This window comes from Grampus griseus (assembly GCF_964374135.1).
Source record: "Grampus griseus genome assembly, chromosome: 5".
In the NCBI taxonomy this organism is placed as follows: Eukaryota; Metazoa; Chordata; class Mammalia; order Artiodactyla; family Delphinidae; genus Grampus; species Grampus griseus.
In genome coordinates, this window is record NC_138998.1 from 23534386 (window position 1) to 23556446 (window position 22061).

Below are 22061 nucleotides of genomic sequence, written 5' to 3' on the forward strand. Positions count from 1 at the left end.
TCTCAAGAGATCTTGACTCCATCAGTTTAGTTAGGGAATCTTAGATTGAAAAAAGAATTGTGAAGTTACTCATCTTTTAAAAATGTTTTTATTATTGCAAATGCGTGAATTGCTTCAGTTATTAGGAGGGAAACTTTCTTCTACTATCAGGACTCTGGGTCAGAAAACAGGTGAGATTACCTTCTGTGGTGTCTTGTGTGTGGATCAGTCTTTGGAATAAGTGAATTTGTGTTTAACAACACAAGTACATGCTAAGAATCAGGATCTTATGAGATTTATTCTAGATCGTTTTGTGTCAGAGCCGAGAACTTCCTTGCTATTACGGAAGTGCACTTTATCAATTTTATCCCATATAAATTTAGTTTTCTTTTAAAATACACATTTTTTTTTCATTTCAAGAGATTTGAGACAGGAGGGGAGATACATGATCTGGATTTTTCTTCATTCAAGATGAGTAATTTCTAGTGGTTTTTTTTCACATTATCTTCCACTAGCACATTCTAGATTAACTTCCTCCTAGCACTTGGTGAGGGCTCAGGAAAGTCAAACTGATTATACTACTAGCCTAAATCAGACTTAGTAAAGTGAAGTGAAGCACAAAAAAGCAAATTAAATAATGTATTTCTGAAGTAAATAGGAGCAACTTCTAGATCTGCTATTTTGGATGATCTCTTCCATGAGATTGTTTCTATTTACATGAATAATAGAAAACTATCTATCTTGAAATAATTTTTTAAAGTGACCTTGTCAGCGGCATAATTTAAACACTGTCTTCAGTTTTACTTTGCTTAGTATCAGAACATAAATTATTTCCCTCCTCATTCTCTTACCTATTTAATCTGCATTTCTAAGCAGCACTATTTCTCCAAACAGGTTGGCCACCATCACCCCCCCCCCCCGTCCCAAAGATGCTGATAATTATCTCTGTTTTATTTATAGCAAATTGTTCTCTAACAGGAGAGCCTACAAACACCTGATCAGACATTTTGTTACTGTGTTGTTCACCTATTGATTTGTTTTTATTAGCAGCCAAACTCCAATGTTTGCTTTTGAAAAATTAAGGCAAGAGATGGAGAAAATGTCTAAGTTTCTGGGGCCTTCTTGATCTTTTCATTGGGTGGATTATGAGTTCTGCACATGAAATGTTTCAATGACCTTGAAGGCTCAAGTATTTTATAGACTACCTTCTAAATTGTGTGACTTATTGACTCACAATTAGCATTTGTTCCTCGTGGCATCCCAGGTTGGCAATAGGCAGCTCAGTACCCAGGGTAAATCCTCCAGCTCCTTGCTGGTGGAGAAAGGGGCATCCACTGGTACACTTACCATATTAGACAACTTTAGGTGGAAAGGATCATTTTTATAAATGGCCAGAGTATATCTTAACACACATTTGTTGCTTAAGTGCCAATTTTGGGGGACCCTAGTTAGTCTGCAAAAATGAAATGCCCATAGTCTGTATTTGTTACTGGGAATTGTCCACTGCATGCAAGTATTCATATCAATCGAACAATTAATTTATGTCAGATGCAAAAGAATTCCAAAAAAGGGCCTGTTTATTGGAAGGCTTATAGGGAGGTAACATGGAGTAATGGGAAAAAAATTCAGGACCAGATAGATCTGCCATCTATCCTGAGTAAATTCCTTGAACTTCCTAATCTCCAACTGTTTTATTTGTAAAGTGGGGAGATTAGAACTATTTTGTAGGATTGTTTTAATGTTTAAATGAGATGATGTATATAAAGTACCTGTCGTAAGGCCCTTTATGTTGCTGTCACTGCCTCTACTCCTACTTCCACTGCCACTTCTAATACCACTGCCAACACCATCACCACTGCACTACCTCCAAGACCAGTGCTACCATTGCTGCTACTAATATTTGAATGCTTAATATATGCCAGGGATTAATAAAATATGTGGATTTTTTTCCATTTATTTAACATCCCTTGGGGAGATAAGACCAATGTATAATATACATTAGTATATAATTCAGTTCTAAATTGTATCATATAGACAATGAGAATTATGAAACTTTATGGATTAGTTGTCATAGATACTTGAGTTTGTTAGGGAGTCTTCCTGGAGGACGTGGAACTTGAGAAGGGCTTGGAAATGTGGCTATGGCTTGAATAGGCAGCAGGATTGAGTTCAGAAAGATGTGGGCAGGACTGGAGGGTGAGGCTGCAGGAAGTGATTATCTAGGTGAAAAGGGAAGAAGGGCTTCATCAACGCTTTGGATCAACAGAACCTGCTTGATTTATAGGAACACTGTGAAGAGAAGAATCTAAGATTCTAAGGCTTCAGGTCTGGCTGGGAGAATGTGGGAGTCCTAGGATAGAGGCAAGGGAGGGAAGGAAGATTTGTGGAAGAGCATGGGTGAAAATGACTGTGGATCTGCATCTGGAGAGAGATCATCTAATTTAGAGCAAGAAAGAGCCCTGGGCTTCCCTGGTGGCGCAGTGGTTGAGAGTCCGCCTGCTGATGCAGGGGATGCGGGTTCGTGCCCCGGTCCGGGAAGATCCTACATGCCGCGGAGCGGCTGGGCCCGTGAGCCATGGCTGCTGAGCCTGCGCGTCCCGAGGCCGCAGCAGTGAAAAGCCCGCGTACCGCAAAAAAAAAAAAAAAAAAAAAAAGAAAGAGCCCTGACTTGATTAAGTTGAACTCCATCATTTTAGAGAAGAGTAAAAGAAGAACTTAAGCCCTAAAATTGATTTAAGTCAGTGATTTTCAAACTTGTCTGAATTTTGGAATCATTTGAAGCTGCAAAAAATCCTGATGCTTGTGTTCCACCCCTGGAGTTTGTCATTTTACTGGTTTGGGGTGCCACCTGAGCTTTGGAACTTTTCGAAGATCACCAGGTGATTCTTTTTTTTTTTTATATACAGCAGGTTCTTATTACTTATCTATTTTGTACATATTAGTGTATAAATGTCAATCCCAATCTCTCAGTTCAACCCCCTCCCCGCCCCTGCTTTTCCCCCTTTCACCAGGTGATTCTAATGTGCAGACAAGTTTGGGAAACACTGATTTTGGTCCTGTGTTGTGTTCAGGTGAATATAGTGAGGAGAGAAATGCCACTTTTCTGCTTCTTCTCCTCACCTCCACTGCTGCAGATCTATCAGCCCCTTTTATACACAAAGTACTTTTCTTGCTTCTGGACCTCTACACATGTTATTCTTTTTGCCTAAAATGGTTTTACTCCTTCTCTTTGGGTGTCAGCCTCCTTCTTATCCCTAGAATCTTGAAATGCCATCCCTTCAGAGAGGGCTTGCGCTGTGATTTTCTCACACTGTATCCCCTCTCTCTCTTTCTCTCCTGCCCTCTCTTTTGTTTCAAAGTACTTAGCACCATATGAAATTTTATATGTATTTTCTTGCTTATTAATTATCATTCTTACATTGTTTGATGTCCACTAGACTGTAAACTTCACAAAGGCAGGGATCATGCCTTTTTTATTGACCAGTGTATCCCCAAAGATTACCACGGTGCCCGATGCATATTGCTGCTAAATAAATAGCTTGTGAATGAATGAATGAGTAAATGGAAGAATCTGAGAGCTTGGTGGAGTATATACAGCTAGACTATTTGGAAGTTATCATCTTGGAGTTGGTAGAATAGTGTCCTGCACACTTAATGGTTGAAGAGATTAAGATATTATCTAATCTTAGTTGTGTACATATAGATAGAAATTCATATCCAGAGAAATTACATGGTAGGTCCAGGGCCCCACTACTGGTCAGAGGCAGAACGGACACCCATAGCACTTTACTCTGAGTCCTGAGTGATGTATCATATCCCACACCATTGGACAGGCTCTTGAGTGGCCCTGTGGACAGAGAAGGACTGAGGCCTGGGCTATCTTACGCTGAGATGGGTGGAAGGAGGTGAGGACCAGTGCTGGAAAGAGAAGAGGATGGTCAGAATTACAGAAAGAGGTCTAGCACCATGGTGTTACAGAAGCCATTGGTGCGGCTCCACTGGGACCTTTTTCTTTGTGGTACAGATTTAAGGGAGTATTTGGCCTTTGTTTCCAAAAGTTACAGGATGAGAAGATGAGTTTTACTCTCAGAAGAATGTAGTTTAAGGGCTTGGATGAAATTTCTGACTTCAGGATTTGAAGAGGCTGAAATAAATTCCTGTGCTATAGAATCATCTCTTGGAGTACTTGTAAGAGCACGTGCATTTCTGAAACGGTTAGGCCTTGATGTGTTTGGAAACAGCTCTGGGCTTGATGGCTCCCTGAGTTTCTTCCAATAAGAAGGTATAAAACTGGAAAATGTGAGAGCTGTTGGCACGTATATATGCAGCAGTGTACTGTGCTTTTATGCCACATTATAAACATATAAAAATTTCAGGAAATACCATATGCCAAGCTTCTTTTGGTCATGCTCAATGCAGATAAGGAAAAAATATTTTCGCTTAAAGATATGTGAAAACAGTATTTTTCTATATGTTAGGAGCAGCTGATGATCTCAAAACAACCTTCTGAGAGAATAAAACTAGATCGTGTTGCTTTGTATCTATCCAGTTAATGTTTCCAACACTGTTTGTCACACTATTCTGTGGATCTAATGTATCCTTAAGTAGTTTTAACTGAGTGGGGCCTATATTCTATTACACAGTGGCTTTACAGACATTAATTTGTTACAGAGTATTTAGGCATACTAAAATGTCTACTAAGCATTTCTGAATTTCATATCAATAGGAAGTTTAAATCTTGCTCTTGAAGAGCAGGAGATAAAAGAACTTTCTCCATCACTCATTCATTCATTCATTCTTTCAACACAAGTGAACTGAGTGAGTCTCATCCGTTTCAATTCTGAAATAAAGAACGATCTCAAAGAGTTTATTAGTAAATTGGGGAAAACACATCATATGAATAAATGAACAAATACACCACAAGACAGCTATCAAAAGAGTGGGTCAGATACCACAGACATTCAGAGGGGGCAATATTATTTCTTGTTAGGGTGACAGGAAAGATTTCAAAGAAGGATAGCTGATTAACTCTGGTGGTGATATATGTAGTGTGTGAAGGTAGGAGAGTCATTCCAAGCAGAGATAAAAGCATGATGTGGAGGTAGAAAAAGGGGTAGAGAGTATTCCAAGAAAGAAAAACATTTCCGATAATTTGAAGTACGGAAGACCAGTGAAACATAGTGTGGGAATAAAGGCAGATCTTGGTTACGGAATCCCTTAAATGCCAGGCTGAGTAATGCCTACTCTATTGGTAGTCAGTGGAAGAGTGCAATGTTGACAAAAGGAAAGAAATAGTTAGGCTCCTGTGTACAAAGTAGAGAATGAAAGCAGAGAGACAGATGAGGCTAAGCTTGAATGGTAACCAAGAGGCAGATGGAAGAGAAGCAAGGAAGGAAGGCGCTGTAGAGTTTGGACCAATTGGGCACAAGGAGGAAGAGAGTATAGCTAGTTCTGCTACCCTCTCTTGTGGGTTCACAGAGAGTGGCAGGACAGAAATGGAGACCTTAAAAGTTAAGGGAAGGAGCTGGTTTGTAGGTGAAAATCATAAGTATAGTTTAAAACTGATGAATGAATTAATTTGTCTCATCATTAATTTATTTATCATTGACTTAACACATTATGTTTTTCCACATTGAGTTGGAAAGGTCAGCAGACCATTTGGCTGGAAAAGTCTTGCAGACCCAGTAGGTTTTCAAAAAGTTGTCAGCACGGTTAAATTTATACTTCCTATAATTTATAAGTCAGTTGACTGTAATGTGAAAAGTCGAAGGAAACTACCCAGTGAAATGTTTGCCAAGTCTTCACTTCCTGTGTGACAAATGACACTATCATTTGGTAAGGAAAGTTACCATTTGGTAAGGAGTAAGTTACACTGCTGAGTAATCTGTCCTATTGTTGCAGTAAAGAGAATTACCAGGCAAATAGGTCAGACTGAAGCTATTATCAATTGTGTTGATAATACTGTATATTTTTGAGATATTTTAAGGAAGTCCTTATAGCCACAGCTAATTATATGACTTTAAAAAATAATTTTGTATTTGCAGTATCAAAACATCAGTGTCTTAATATTTTTCTCACTGTCCAACTTTTTCTGATGGTGATTTTGACTGTTTGTCGTTCAGTCTTAATACTCACATATTTATTTGTAAATTATTTCTGTTCTTTCCAGTCTTTCTTTTTGCTTGATTATTCTGGCTCAGAGGCAAGCTCTTCTAGTAACAGGAACAGCTTGATCAGAAGGAGTCATCAGACCATGAGATAAATATGTGCAGTTAGTGCTGGGACACTTTTGGAGAAGATAAAGAAAAGACAGGAAAGAAATCTCTAAAACTGTTCTAGGCACAATGAGAGAAGCAAGCATCACGATAAATCAGCACTTTGGGTTTGGAGAAACATTTGTAGGACACTATCAATTATTTCTCCATTCTGTAGAGAACAGGGATTCATGATTTATGTTTCTTTATCATGACAAGTCTTGACTCTTACACATGAGATTGTCCTGGGGGATCTCAAGCTTGGCAGAGCATGGGATGAGGCTGTTTGGATAGACTTAGCTACTTTCATCATAAATCTTAGTTAAGAGATCTGTCGTTAATAAAGAAAGCTGACATTTTAAATTTGCTTTATCTGTTTTCTTCCACCTTTGTTCAACTTTCTTTGTAGAACGTTGGCCTGAGAAATGATTTCAGAAATGTCTCGACTCCAAATATTCCATTAAATTTTTTTCCCAATTTTATTGAGATAAAATTAACATATAAAATTATATTAGTTTAAGGTGTACAACATAATGATTTTATATAGATATCTATATATCTATATCAAATGCAAAATGATCATCACAATAAGTTTAGTTAACATTCATCACCTCATGTAGTTACAAAATTTTTTTGTGATGAGGACTTTTAACTTTGTAACAACTTTCGAATATACAATACAATGTTATTAACTAGAGTCACCATGCTGTCCATTATATCCCCAGGATTTATTTACCTTATAACTGGAACTTTGTATCTTTGGACCACTTTCAACCATTTTTCACACTCCTCATCTCTCAGGTCTCACAGCGACCAATCTGTTCTCTGTTTCCATGAGTTCGTTGTTTTTCTTCTTTTTAGATTCCAAGTTAGTGAGATCATACAGTAGTTGCCTTTCCCTGTCTTATGTCACTTAGCATAATGTTCTCAAGGTCCATCCATGTTGTTGCAAATGGCAGGGTTTCCTGCTTTTGTACGGTCGAATAATTCAGTTGCATATATCTCTATATATACACCACATTTTCTTAATCCAATTATCCATCAGTGGACACTTAGGTCATTTCCATGTCTTGGCTATTGTAAATAATGAGACAATGAACATGGGTGTGTGGCTACCTCTCGAAGATCCTAACTTCAATTCCTTTGGATATATTCTCAGAAGTGGGATTGCTGGATCATATGGTAGATCTATTTTTTAATTTTTTGAGAAACCTCCATATTGTTTTCCATGCTGGCTGCACCAATTTTCATTCCCACAAACAGTGTGAAAAGTGTTCTTTTTTCTCTACATCATGGTCAACACTTGTTACCTTTTGTCTTTCTGATAATAGCCATTCTAACAGGTGTGAGATGATCTCTCCTGTATCCTTGTGATTTTGATTTGCATTTCCCTGGTGATTAGTTCCATTTGGTTTTAATTTAGTCATTGAACAACATAGATTTTCTTTAGTCATTTAGTCATTCAACAAATATTTATTGATTGGACACTAATCATATGCCAGTTTGTTTTAGATGATGCAAATAGAGTAGTGAACAAAACAAAGTCCTCAGTCTCATGGAGCTTAGGTTCTAGGGGAGAGATAGATGAAGTACAGTTCAACATAAGCATTCATAATCTAATGCCAGGTGGAGACACGTGCTATAAAGAAAGGTTAACAAAATGAGGGGATGGTGAGAGAAGTGTATTTAGGTATGTCCTGCAGGGAAGGTCTCATTGAGGAGGTGAAGCTGGAGCCAAGATCTGAATGAAGTTGGAGTGAGCCACGCAGAGATCTGTAAGCAGAGAATTTCAAAACAGAGGGCAAAACTAAATAAGACTAGATGCCTTTGCTTTCTGGAGGTCATTTTCTTCCCTTGCCAGTTCTTTGCTATATTTTTCATCAACATCCAAGACCATTTTTGTCTATACAAAAAGTTCTGGAAAAATTCTATTTGTTGTGGTTGAGAAGGGTAGAGGAGAAGAAGAGAGACGTGCACTTGGACTGGGCAGTGAAAATGCAGAAAATGTAGAAATAACAGAACACTGTGCCCCAAAGACAGGCAGGCTCTGCCTAGCATCCTGGCAACTTTTGCAGTCTGGCCTTCAGAAGGCACAGTCCAGACACGAAGGAGTTCTTCTACTACAGTTTGATTGTAACTTGGAGCACCCCCAATGCAGGGTTAGGAATTACCCTAGACAGATCTATGTGGTAGAGTTTGGATTAAGCCCTTGCCACCTGGAAGGCAGCTCGGCTTTCTAACACAGGGCTATGGAGGCAGCACTCAAAAACTCTTAGGACTTCCTTTCTTCTGCTTCACAGATCATCACTCAGGACTCATGTTCTAAGGAAACTGACCACTGGAACATTTATTTGTGGCGGGGATTGCATTCCAACCAGCTGTCTGATTTTATTTCTTAACAAAAAGCCTAGCTACTCAAAATAATGTAAAAACTGTTGGTGGCAATGGTCTCTTGGAGTGTCATGTGATTAGAGCACAGATTGGACTGATATCTCTCATACTCACTCTTCGCTGGGAAAGGAAAGAAGTCATGTGAAAGTGTATGAGTAGGATGAACACTGGCATGGTGCTCTTTCTAACATGACAAAATTTGATAAGAGGAGAGCAGCTATGGAGTAAAGGGATAGCTTCTCAGATTCCTGGCTTCAAGCCTGAGAAAATATCCCAGACCACCATGGAGAGAAACAACTGAGATGCCCACCCATCTTCCAATCACCTCTGCCTTCTGACTATTGCCTGGTCTTGGACCATCTTAGCACGTCCATTTGGTCATCCATTTGCCTGGTTCCAGAAGGGACTTAAAGTGGTAGCACAGACACATTTTTAGGAAATATGGGAGCCAGCATGGCAGACCACACTGTGGACTAGCATTTTGGGGTGCCGTGTAGCCATCCACTTAGCTATCAAAGGACAGGTTTTCAAAGCTATTTTGGGGGCATGGGGGTGGCTGAGGGCTCTGAAGCTATTCTCTCCACTTCCCTATCCTACTCAGTTCAAGATCATGGTGAAATATATTCCATGGGAGGCCAATCTTAAAAGAATGACTTATACCTTGTTATTTGATTCTATTTTCTGTAATTATTAATGTCTTGTATTTATTGTGTGTTAGAACAAAATATTCCTCCTAGGTGATCTTTCCAAAAAACACCAAAATGTTATTCTTTTAAACATCAACACATACGTGCTGGGAACTGGCGTGTATGAGGCAGCATAATATGGTTAGAGCCCCACGCTGCAATCAGAATACCTGGGTTTAAATCCCTGGTCTACCTTTTTTTTTTTTTTTTTTTTTTTTGCGGTACGCGGGCCTTTCACTGTTGTGGCCTCTCCCGTTGAGGAGCACAGGCTCCGGACGTGCAGGCTCAGCGGCCATGGCTCACGGGCCCAGCCGCTCCGCGGCATGTGGGATCTTCCCGGACCGGGGCATGAACCCGCGTCCCCTGCATCGGCAGGCGGACTCTCAACCACTGCGCCACCAGGGAAGCCCCCTGGTCTACCTTTAACCTGATCTTTAGCATGTGACCTGACTGTTGGTGCCTTTGTTTCGTCAAATGAGGCAATACTAGTACCAACCTCAAAAGGTTATTATGAGGACTAAATTAAATAATTCATGTAACCAGATAATATGTTACAGCATTAATAAGTCCTCAGTAAATATTAATTGTTATTATTAGGCACCAGCTAACTGCTAAGTACTTTAAAACACTGATTTCCATACTTTGATATGTGCATCAGTAAAACACTATTATGTGTACCTAATATATGCCTATTTATTTACAAATGAGATGAAAGTACTATTGTACCAATGTACTGTGTATATTAAAAAGCAGTATCAAACTAGAATTTTTTAAAGGATGAGATAAAAATAAAATATAAAAAGTTTTTTGCACACCCAGATGGATCACCTTGTTTACTTCCTAACATATGTACACCTCAACATAAGGACCAATAGAATAGTTCATATTTTATTAAAAGTTTATTTTTATTTTAACTATTTTTGATGTTTCCTGAAAAATTCTGCTCTTCTCTGAAATCTTACTATATTCTGAGTCTCAGCAGCACCAGTACGTACACGGGCTCTTGGCCTGAGGTAGGGATGCTCTTAGGGGCTGTTAGCTTTGTGAGAACATTCAGTCCCACCCTAAGTGATCCCACACTGCCATACTTCAGTACCTAGTTCTGTCGTCTCAAAGCTCCAGCGGGTGTTCTCCTACTGTATCTTAGCTGAGTTGTAAATTAAGATTTATATCGATAATGTTGGATTAATGTCTGTCTCCTCACCAGACTCTAGGCCCCAGGAAAGGAGGAGGGACCAGGTCTGTCTGTGGTCACACTGTATTCCCAGCTGACAGCACATGTGTGCTGGTGCCTGGCACATGGTTGATACTCTGTGGACCCTGGCAAGTGAGTGGGTGATATAATGAAGTATTCTTCTCTGCTTTTCAGTTGCAACTTCTCACTGCTACTGTCCTGTCTTAGTTGTCAGCCATTTTATACCCAAGGATTTATCACAGATTTCTCCTCAGAGTGAAGTACCAGGGCTTTGTGATGGCTTTTTGCCACTCAGAGGGTTGAATTGCTGGTAGTCTCATCTCCAAATAATTAAGTAAGGATAGAGGGAGAGGGAGAAAAGGAGGCTGGGTACAGGAGAGACAAACAGAGGGAGAGAGAAGGAGGGAGGGAGAAAGAGAGATTTCTCATAAGGCTTATAGTCTCAGTAGATAAAACTTAACATGGATCTTTCAATTTCTTTCCTCTTTGCTTTATTCCTTCTAAAACGTTAAACTGTGGCGAGAGTGCACATTTATCATTGCTGGGCTGCAGTGAGTAGTTACATAAGGTTCCATCCAACTGCATTTCCTGGTTCTTCCCAAAGGTCATTAAGAAGCTCCTCATTGGTAGCTTATACAGCCTGAAGGCAGGATAGGCATCAGTGGCACAGGAAGGGTGGGGACCATCAAGAGAGGTGAGAACCTTAAGGAAGCTGTGCATTTAACTGGCTTGTCTCCTGATGCCATGTGAGCCTGTCTTGTGTTAGGAGTCTCTCAGCTGCTCCTCTCAGATCCGTTTTTAATTATAAGGCTAACTAGACATGGTCTGATTTACAGAGTTCTGCCTCAGGTGGAGGTGTTTGAATCGAGAATGTCTACAAATTCAGGTTCTCTTCACTGCTCCTTTTATGTTTTGTTTTGTTTTGGTTTTTTGGCCATGCCGCACGGCATGCAGGATATTAGTTCCCCAACCAGGGGTAGAACCCGTGCCCCCTGCAGTGGAAGCACAGAGTCCTAACCACTGGACCACCAGGGAAGTCCCCCCTTCACCATTCTTTCTGACTATTGGATTCCTAGAGGACTCAGAGGTGGAGTTTAGTGGGATGGTTAAGTGCCCTTGAGATCAACACCTTATGAATGGAAGAGGAAGAAAGCCTGAGAGGGCCAAGGGAGAAGTTAAGCTGTGATGCAGGCCCAACAATTTTGTCTAACTCCCTGGGAAGCTCTGGAGTTAGACTGGCTCTTCAGAGTCATCCGCAGTTGAACTGAGATGACCTGGACTCTAAAATACCAAATCGTTTTGTCTTTGGATGTGGGCTACTCTGGGAAGGGCGTGACTCTGCGTGAGCTGGCTTTTTTCAGTCTTGGCAATCTCTGAAGGGGCTGACAGTATTCTAAGCAGCAGAGGTGACAAAGCCTTCAATGAAGGAAAATCCCCGTGTCTAACACATTGACCCTTGTAGGGGAGAAAAATCTTTCTTTCTGCCTGTCTAGGTTTTTGACTAGGGCCCTTGTAACAGAAGACAGATTAACAAGAGAAAGACAAACAGAAGTTTATTAATGCATTTATTTCATGTATACCTGGGAGAAATCTAGGGAATGAGTAACCCAAAGAGATGGCTTAGAATTCAGGCTTCAGTACCATCTTTAGCTAAAATAACGAAGTGTGTAGGGGAGGCAAGTTTTAGGAAGGTGACTAGGATATGTATGGTAAAGAAGGTAAGGTTATTATGCAGATTTAAGTCTGTGCCTTTTTTATTGATAAGTTTCATATGATTTAGAGTCATCCTTCTCTTCCTAGAAGGAAACACCCTTACAAATGGAGGTTTCCTAATGTAAGTTTCCCTTACAAAAGGGTAACTTCTAGTCTGTTTTCAGAGCTTCTCCTGTGTCTGCTGTTTCTCAAAATAATCAGATCAAAATAATTCTAAGGCCAAAAAGGCATATTTTGGGGGATATAATATATTCTGGTCTCCTATACCTTCAATAGTCTGAGAAGCTTTATATAGGTTATGTGTGCAAGAAGAGTACCCAAATGATGAGTTAAAACATAGTTGAAGTAAAATAATGCAGTGGAGTACTGAGAATCTGTGCTCTGAGAGCTGATTATTTATTAAATATCCAGGAATCTGCAAGCCAGTTGATCAAACATTGGCAACTTGAAATGGGCCGTGGTAGGAGTATTTAGACTACAGAAATTGTCAACTGCTGCAAATCGGGGCTTGTAGGCTTTTTTTACTCCAGAGAGATGATTTACTAGCACACCACTGAATATATGCCTATACCATTGCATTTTTAGGAGAACTGAAAATATCCACACACCACATGTTTCATCTCACAAAAAAGTTCTTTCTCACATGGTGATTGTCTTAAAATTTCACTATTAGAGCTTCATATCTTCAGCTTGAACTGACTACCTCTAAGGTGATATAGAGAAATGCGTAAGGTTTATGTCTTTGTCCTTTTGGGCAGCTATAACAAAAATACCATAGCCTGGATGACTTAAACAACAAATATTTATTTCTCACAGTTTTAGAAGGTGGCAAGCCCAAGATCAGGTCACCAGCATATTTGGTATCTGGTGAGAGCTAGCCTTCTGATTCATAGATGGCTATCTTCCTGCTGTGTGTCCTTATGTGATAGAAAGAATGAGAGAGCTCTCTCAGTTTTCTTTTGTAAGGACATTAATCCCATGTATGAGGGCTCTACCCTCACAATATGAGGGCTCTACCCTCACAACCTAATCACCTCCCAAAGGCACCACCTCCTAATACCAACAACTTAGGGGTTGGATTTCAACATATGAATTTTGAAGAGATGCAAATATTCAGTCCATTGCAGTTTTGCAGTTACACCTAGGGCTGAATTCTACCTCTGCCACTTTCAGCATTGAGACTTGGAGAAGTTAACTTCTCATATTTTTCTTTATCTATAAAACAGGGATCAGTGATACCCACTTTAGGTTTACAAAATAAAGGAGAAAAAGTTATTTAGTGTTAGGTGTGCTGTAAATGTTACTCTGCTTCCTTAACATCAGCCCTTGGCAAGCATGGCTTTCCTCCTTGGGACAAAGTTTGAAGTAGGCATGTTGAAGGAAGTTTGGTGGTGTTTTTTTAATGCATCATTTTTAAGGTGAATGCACTGTTTGAAAAATACATCATTTTAATTTTAAATCAAGATGTATGGTATCATTTTCTGCTGACTTCAGCACCTCCCCCCCACCCCACTTCCCCCAAATCCCTTCAAGCATGCCTGCTATGACTGTAGTCCTTGCTGACTCAGCCCTTTCCTGTCCAGCTTCCCCAGGCCAGTTGCTCTGTGGTGAGGTCTTGTGACGGGGAAGCTGCAAGCACACTTCAAAACTAAGGACCAAAAAGATAATGCAAACTCAGAAAAATTGTAAGGCAAAAAAGAAACTCTGTGGGACTGTGATGCTCCTGTATATTCCGAGGGTTGGAAAGCACAGTTTCTTTGGCTTATAATATAAAAATTGGCCAAGATTAAGATCAATTCCAGATTAGGGGGGAAATCATTCTTGAGGCACAGGTTTTCAGTTCTGTTGGATGTCTTTCCTTTTGCAACCCTCCCCTGGGTACTGAGGAATGAATACTCTTGGTGAGATGGGGGACCAGGCCCTTCTCACACACACCTATTATTTTCTCTTCCCCTGCTGATCTGTAGCCAGGGAGTCCCCCTGTTGTGTTAATACCACAGCTAGTGGAGGTAAAGACGGGTAGGCAACCCACACAGCAAAGGGCACCAGCAGCCAATCCAAGCTATATGTAGGGAGTTAAAAGGTCAGGAGTCTGGGTGTCTAGGGTCGGGAGTAGGAGACCATATCATTTGATTTTCAAACTGGAACTCTTGAGAGCTAAGTGAGGCATGATAAATAATTAGGCCAGGACAACAGGTATTACCTGGGACTGTTCTGGTCAAACCAGAAGGTATGGTTACCTTAGTAAAGGGTCACAAAGGTAACAGAGGTAAGTTCATATGTCAAGAATCTTATGCAGAAACATAGGAGACTGTCTGCCCATCGGTGTCTAGGTGCTGTGGCAATGATCTGGAAAATGTGGGTGGTCTTTATGTATTTGAAGCTCATGAGGACACATCCAATAGTGGAGTGGATAACCTGAACCCATAGGTGGATGGCAGATGGACTACTTTAGTTAAGAAGGTGGTCCCTGGCGTCATATTACTTGGTTCAAATGCTGCTTACCAGCTGTGTGATGCTGGATGAGATGATTAGTTTTCCTATGCTTCAATTTCCCCATTTGTAAAATGAGATATTCCTAACTATCAATACTTTGTAGGGTCATTGTGAGTTGCAAATGAGAACATACATGTAAAGCACTTAGAATAGTGCCCGGTTCATAGTAAGTGTTCAAGGTATATTAACTGTTAGTTTTGTTATCTTTATTGTTATCAACAAAGCAATGGACTCACAATCAGAAGCTAAGGTTTGAGTCCAAGTCTTACTACTTACAAGGTGTGACTCTGTGAAAGCCACGTATCTCTCTGAGCCTCGGTTCCACCTCTGTAAACATGGGGTGTTCACAGTACTTACCTCAAAAGGTTGTTTTAAAGAAAAAATGAGAGTCTATGTATGAAGGCACTTTTAAAACTGTAACAGCCTTATGGAAATGTCAGGGTTTTTAAAAATTATTACTTATTATTGTAATTAATTGACAAGTGGTAACTGTAGTAGTCTATAAGTAAGGAAGACAGACCCTGAGCTTCAGCCCTGCCTGAATTATAATGACTGTGCATTCCCTTTTCCGTGGTAGTTATTTCCATTTCAGTCTCACCATTATTCCAAGAGGTGATCAGATATCGCCCCTGTGTTTCAGAAACTGAGGCTCTGAAAGCTTATGTGACTTGGTCAAGATTAATCTGTGGCCCAAATGGTCTTAGGACCAAGTCTTCTGACTTTGAGTTCAGTGTTGTTTCCACACCTCCGTGTTGCCAAGCTAAATATTTAGAATTATATGAATGTTTTGTTCTCAATTCTCCACTTAAGTTTGCCTGGGTTTATAAACATTACCTACCTCCAATGAAATACCAGTGCTTATATCTGTCATTTTTGCATGTATAATGTTCACAATAATGTATTTCTAGAATTTTAATTACTTGAAAAGTCATCATAGTTTTGTGAGAAATCTCACAATTTCTCAATGATAATTTATAATTATTATTACAAATAAAATATATTTACATATATTTTACATATTTTTCTATGTGATTTAAATCAGATGGTCTCTCAAACTTTGCAACTTGCTTTATTTATTTATTATTATACCCTTACCTTTCCTCAGGCTTTTAAAAGTTTAGGGTAAACAGCCAATTATAAAACTTTAGGAGAAAATATATTTATGACATCAAGATAAGAGAAGATTTTTTTAAAGAAGTTACCAAAAGCTGAATCAAAGTAAAAATGGGATAAGTTTTACTACATTAAAATGAAAAACTTTTGCATGAAAAGACACCACTGACAAAGTTAAAAAACAATGTTAAAAAGTTTAAGGGGGTGAGAGAATAGAAGAATGTATTTGAAGTGTAAATAACCAAAACAGAATAGTAATCAGGTTGTGTGAAGAACTAATAAACAAGAAAAAGTCATACTGGGTAAAAGGTATGATCCAAAAAATCACTAAAGTGATGTCACAAAAGACCAATAAACAAGGAAAATATGCTTATTTCATTAGTAATGGGAAATGCAAAGAAAACAGTAATGTGGTAGCAACTCATATATATCTTACTGGTAAAAATTAGAAATCTGTCAATACTAAGTGTTGGCTAGAAGGTAGAGAAATCCTCCTATACTTTCCCGTGGAGTGTAAATGGTGTAACCACTTTAAAGTTACTTCAACCTACTACGGTTGAAGATTCGTATACCTTATCATCCAGCAGTTCTACTGCTATGTATTTTCCTCTTTTAGAGAAATTTACACATGTATGCAAAGGCTTAAGTACAAGAATATCTATTGCATTATTTTTAGTCATAGTGAAAATAGGAAAATACCTAATTGCCCTAATTCTCTTATCAGAGAAGGGAAAAAACAATCGTGATATATTCATCCAACAGAAGGCTATACAGCAGTTTAAGCGAATAGACAAGATCCACATGTATTAATGTAGATAAATTGTAAGAACGTTTCTGAATGTATAAAGCAGGATACAAAAGGCTAGTTATGGCTAAATTTCTGTAAAATTTAAAAATACACAAATAATACTAATTATTTCTATGGATACATGTATATGAAGTACAAGAATACAGTCATGGAAGGAAAGCACTTTCTAACTTCAGGGTATTGGTCACTTCTGGGGAAGGGTCTTCAACTCTGACACATCATTTAAAACTTGTTTGAAGCAAAATTAAGAATATAAATATAGTAAAAAGAGAAACAGCTCTGGTTTAGGATTTCAAAGTTCAGTGGTGCCTCTGAGTGATCCTGTGATTTTCCACATGTCCCTTGAACTTTCTGGGGGACAACATTAGGTCAGGGTTTCAAACATTTTTTAGCAGAGGAACACTTCATTCAAAGAAAATCTGAAAATCCTTCACAATGTGTGAAACACGTGAAATCAAAACTGCTCAGGCAGAACCTGGAGAGCAGAGCCAGGGTGGACGCAGCGCAGTTGTCTCCATTTCCCATCACCACCACTCCCTCCTTGGAGCCCAGGCATTGGCAGAAATCAGTTTGCAGACCCTTAAGTTGGGTGACGTCTCAGGCAGCTTCTCCTTCTGACAGCCTATGTATCTGTGGCACTCTGTATTTCTTAAACAACAGCCTACAGGAGGTAAAGCCTATTTCTCTGATGAGTCCCTGCCACATATAAGAGCTCTGTAGGAAACCATCTGGAAAAATGGAAGAATGCTTTTCACTGTGAATAACTATCTCCTAAACTGGCCATTCCACAGATTTGAATGTCAAGAGCAGGATTTCTCCCCATTTTTAAAAAACAGTAATTCATTATCTTTTTGCTGCTTGTATGGCTTCCTTACCTGCCTAAACTTATATCCTTACCATTCTTTGTCCTGATCTTACTTACTCTAAGTAAATATTGTTGAATGAATGGATGTCTCCTTGGTTTGGTCCTTTCTTTCCATTCTGTCACAGTTACCTTCATTCACATTGTCCTTACCTTGTGCTCATTTTGGTTCTTGACAATGGTTTCCCTTCATCCAGGCTAAACTTGAGGTCCCTTCAAACTAATCTACATGAGACACCTTTTTTTTTAAATGACTTTATTTTTTAAGTAAGTAATACATTCATGTGGCTTAACGTTCAAAAGGTACCAAAAAGGTGGGTTGGAATCTTGAAGACATTATTCAATATCATTTCTTTTGCCCATCTGATTTTTAACTTGATAGTATTTATTAAAAAAAGACGTTTTGTTGTTGCAGTATAGTTGCCCATCTGATTTTATAGCTAGTTGAGACATAGGTACAGGAATGAGAAAGACAGAGAGCAAAAGCTAGGTAAAATAATGAGTCTCAGTCTGTAAGCTGGCTTGCTCGTCTTTCACCCCAGAATTAGAAAGACTGACCCACCCAGCCACGGACCCAGCTGGACAGCATGAGCCTTCCCTAGGTCTGGGAGGAGCGGGGGGCATCCACTTTGAGCAAGCAGGCCGGTTCCAACACGGAGAGAGAGGGAGCTGAGATGCACACACTCAGTTCGTTTACTCCAGCTTACCAATTAGGCTAGTCACTCTCTGTTTCCTAGGGAGAGTGAGTGAAAGGTGGGACCAGGGCCAGGAGTGTTAAATCCTGTACAGTGCTCCCCAACTGGTGTGCTGATGGGTTACAGGTGTGCCATGAGGTATCAATCCCTTCATCGTCAGGCTGAGGATGGTCAGAGTCCTAGTCTCATCTTTTCATCCCTGAGTAGTCTCATCAGGACCCTAATTTCCCCACAGTTTACCCCATTGACCCAATATACTCATTTTGTGTGTGTCGTGATGGCAAAAATGCTGGGATGCCCTGCTCTAAGCAGCAGTCCTCTCTGTATCCATAGATATGAAGCCAGGGCAAAGAAAGTCGTCCCTCACTAAGTACATACAGAAAACCCTTCTCCCAACCCCCGTACTTCCTGCCACCAAGTTCTCCTCCCTGGCCTCCCCAGAAGCAACTGATTGTGTATATATATATATATAACTTGTATATATAATATGCAATAGACGATAGTATATATATATGCATATATACACACACATATTTATAATATGCAGGTAAATATTCTACACGTCCTCCTTTTCCACACAAATCATGGAATAGGCCAAATGCTTTAACAAACTACCCCCAAATCTCTATGACTTAACACAATAAAGGTTTATTTCTTGCTTGTGTTCCAATCCAGTGTGACCTTTGGGCCATGAGGGGACCACTGTAGTCTTCTCCAGGGGCCATTAATCATTCCCAACTTCCTTTAATCTAGTGGTTCTGCCGGTCGCTAGTATTTGGGACCTCTGCCAGATGTTCTACAGGAGCTAACAAAGGCAGAAAGACAGAGAACATGGAAGATTTAGGGGATTTTTAGAGACCAGGGTTGGAAATTATTTATATTACTTCTATCCATATTCAATTGGCCAGACCTTTGTCATATGGCCCCACGTGACTACAAGGAAATGTGGTCTAAGTGTCTGGCCAGGACAAAAAGAAAATGGGGTGTGGTGAGGCCATAGCAGTGTTTGTTACACATGCCAGACAGACTGTTCTACACCTTGCTTTTTGAGCTTGACAGCAAATTTTAGAAAGCAGCCATATCAGTTCACAGACAGTTTCCTCAGCCTTTCTAACAGTTGCATAGTATTCAGTTTTACAGATTATAGTTGACCCTTGAACAACACAAGTTTGAACTGCGTGGGTCCACTTATATGCAAATGTTTTTCAATAACAAGTACTGCAGTACTAGATGATCTATAGTTGGTTGAATCTGCGGATGCAGAACCGTGGATAAGCAGGAACTGCAGAAAGGGAAGAACCTCGTATACAGAGGGCCAACTGTGAGTTATACCCAGTTTTCGACTGCATGGAGGGTCAGCACCGCTAACCCCTACCTTGGTCAAGGGTCAGCTGAATATTGTGATTTATTTAACCAGTCCATTTTTCAATCATCCTCAATGCTTTCTTTCTTCCCATTTATTCATCTGCAATGAATACTCTTGCCCTCATGTCATTCTACACATATGCAAGCATATCTGCAGGATAAATTCTCAGATGAGGTGTTGCTGAATCAAATGGTATGGATATCTGGGCTTTCCTGGTGGTGCAGTGGTTAAGAATCCACCTGCCAATGCAGGGGACACGGGTTCGAGCCCTGGTCCAGGAAGATCCCACATGCCGCGGAGCAACTAAGCCCATGTGCCAAAACTGCAGAGCCTACACTCTAGAGCCTGCGAGCCACAGCTATTGAAGCCCGCACGCCTAGAGCCCGTGCTCCGCAACAAGAGAAGCCACCGCAATGAGAAGCCTGCGCACCTCAACGAAGAGTAGCCCCCGCTCCCTGCAACTAGAGAAAGCCTGTGCGCAGCAACGAAGACCCAGCGCAGCCAAAAATAAATAAATAAATAAATTTCAAAAACAAAACAAATGTTATGGATATTTGACATTTTGATGCCTTTTGCTAAATTACTCTACTAAAAGGTTATACAAATTTATACTCCCAATAGCCATTTTGTTGTTTAATCCTGCTGTGCAAAAATATCTCTACTTTCTTCCGTGTTTGAATGAATATAGTTTCAGTTCATTACCGCTGGGTTAGAGAGGTAAATAGTCTGGGCAGTATGCATAGCCAGGCCTTAACCTCCTCCCACATCACTCAGGAGGTCTACATTTTCTACTTCTGTTCCCCAAGTGCGCCTTGTGCCTCCAATCCTTAACCCATTCCTTCAGCGATTTCTTCCATTTCAATTCAGGTATAGTGAGCCTTTCTTGAGAAACAATCAATGTCAGGTACCAAGTAGAACACTTTACACCTCTTATTATATCTAATCCTCAAAAGCAAGTCTAGGAAGTAGGCATTTGCATGCCCATATTACAAATGATGAAACTGAGCCTCAGAGAGATTAAGTGGACTAAGCTTATCTAATTAGTAGGCGGTATATTTTCATCAGATATTCTGAATTTGTTCTGCATTCTCCCCCTCTGGTGCTTTTCATACCAAAACTTAGGGCAGAGGAAAGGAAACACACACCCTTGAGTTGTCTCTATGTATATCCCAAAGCTGTCTCCCCCGAGCAAGCCAAGTTTTCTTTGAATTCTCATATTTACATTAAAAATGCATACAGGTTTTGATTTTCGCTTTTAAATATATCTGCATTTTAAAAATATTTAAAATATTTCAAACTGCTTGCTATCAAGTATAACTGAAACTCCAGGAAGCTGCCAGTTTCCCTTGTGGCTTGGTGAACCCTGGCCCACTGCTTCCAGGGCAGACAAAGGAGCATGGTTCTGTATGTTGGTGTCCCATGGAGAGGCTCCTACCCAACCTTCAAAACCCAGCTCATACGCTGCTTCAATATCAAGCCTCCCTGCAGGGTTAGCAAGCCCAGAGTGGTGTCTCTGTTCTAGAGAACCATGAACTACAACGTAACCCTGTGCCTTGTACTGAAAGTACACAGCGTCTTTCTTTTGACTATAACCTTCATGGATTCAGTCCATCTATCATATATCTTCAAGAACTTTGCAACAGAGAAGAGGCTTGTCAGATTTCTAATGAACAAAGCATTGAAGATAAGTGAACGCATTATTGTGTTAACACTTTTCCAAAGGAATTGGGAATTGCCAAAATAATGAAAGCCTACTTCTGAGTCCCAACTTCTCTTAAACACTCCTAAGTCTTGCTTTAAGTAGTTATGTTAGCCTGGTTCTCCCTTGGAAATCACACATTTAGCTTGCCCATGTAGATATACTCAATTCCCAGCAATATCCCTGACACATTCATTGACACTGGGCACGCCATTCATTTCTTCTCCTGTCTCTGGAAAAAGGGGATAATTGCATTTGCCAGTTACCACGCAGGAATGCTGTCAGAGTTGATGAAACTATGTTTTTAAAAGGCCTCTTCGGGAGTAATATGCCACATAAATCACAGTCCCCTATTAAAGTGGTTCTTTTAGTGCTTATTTATTTAGTAGTGGCTAGAACACTGATATTTCTTCCTAGATAGTTCATATTGAGTTGCTGGAAGCCTTAATACTCGGGATCAAACAGAATTTTTTTTTTTTTAATTTATTTTTGGGTGTGTTGGGTCTTGTTTCTATGCGAGGGCTTTCTCTAGTTGTGGCAAGCGGGGGCCACTCTTCATCGCGGTGCGTGGGCCTCTCAGTATCGCGGCCTCCCTTGTTGCGGAGCACAGGCTCCAGATGCGCAGGCTCAGTAGTTGTGGCTCACGTGCCTAGTTGCTCCGCGGCATGTGGGACCCTCCCAAACCAGGGCCCAAACCAGGGCCCAAACCTGTGTCCCCTGCATTGGCAGGCAGATTCTCAACCACTGTGCCACCAGGGAAGCCCCAAACAGAATTTCCGTATCTATAACCTTCTGATGAGAATT

General features: G+C 40.1%; 1 protein-coding gene across 1 annotated transcript in view; it reads left to right on the top strand.

Annotated features, from left to right (window-relative positions):
• The window catches only part of SLC9A9 (solute carrier family 9 member A9), a 540289-nt gene that overhangs the window by 16879 nt on the left and 501349 nt on the right, over positions 1–22061 (top strand). The gene's annotated exons all lie outside the window — the stretch shown is intronic.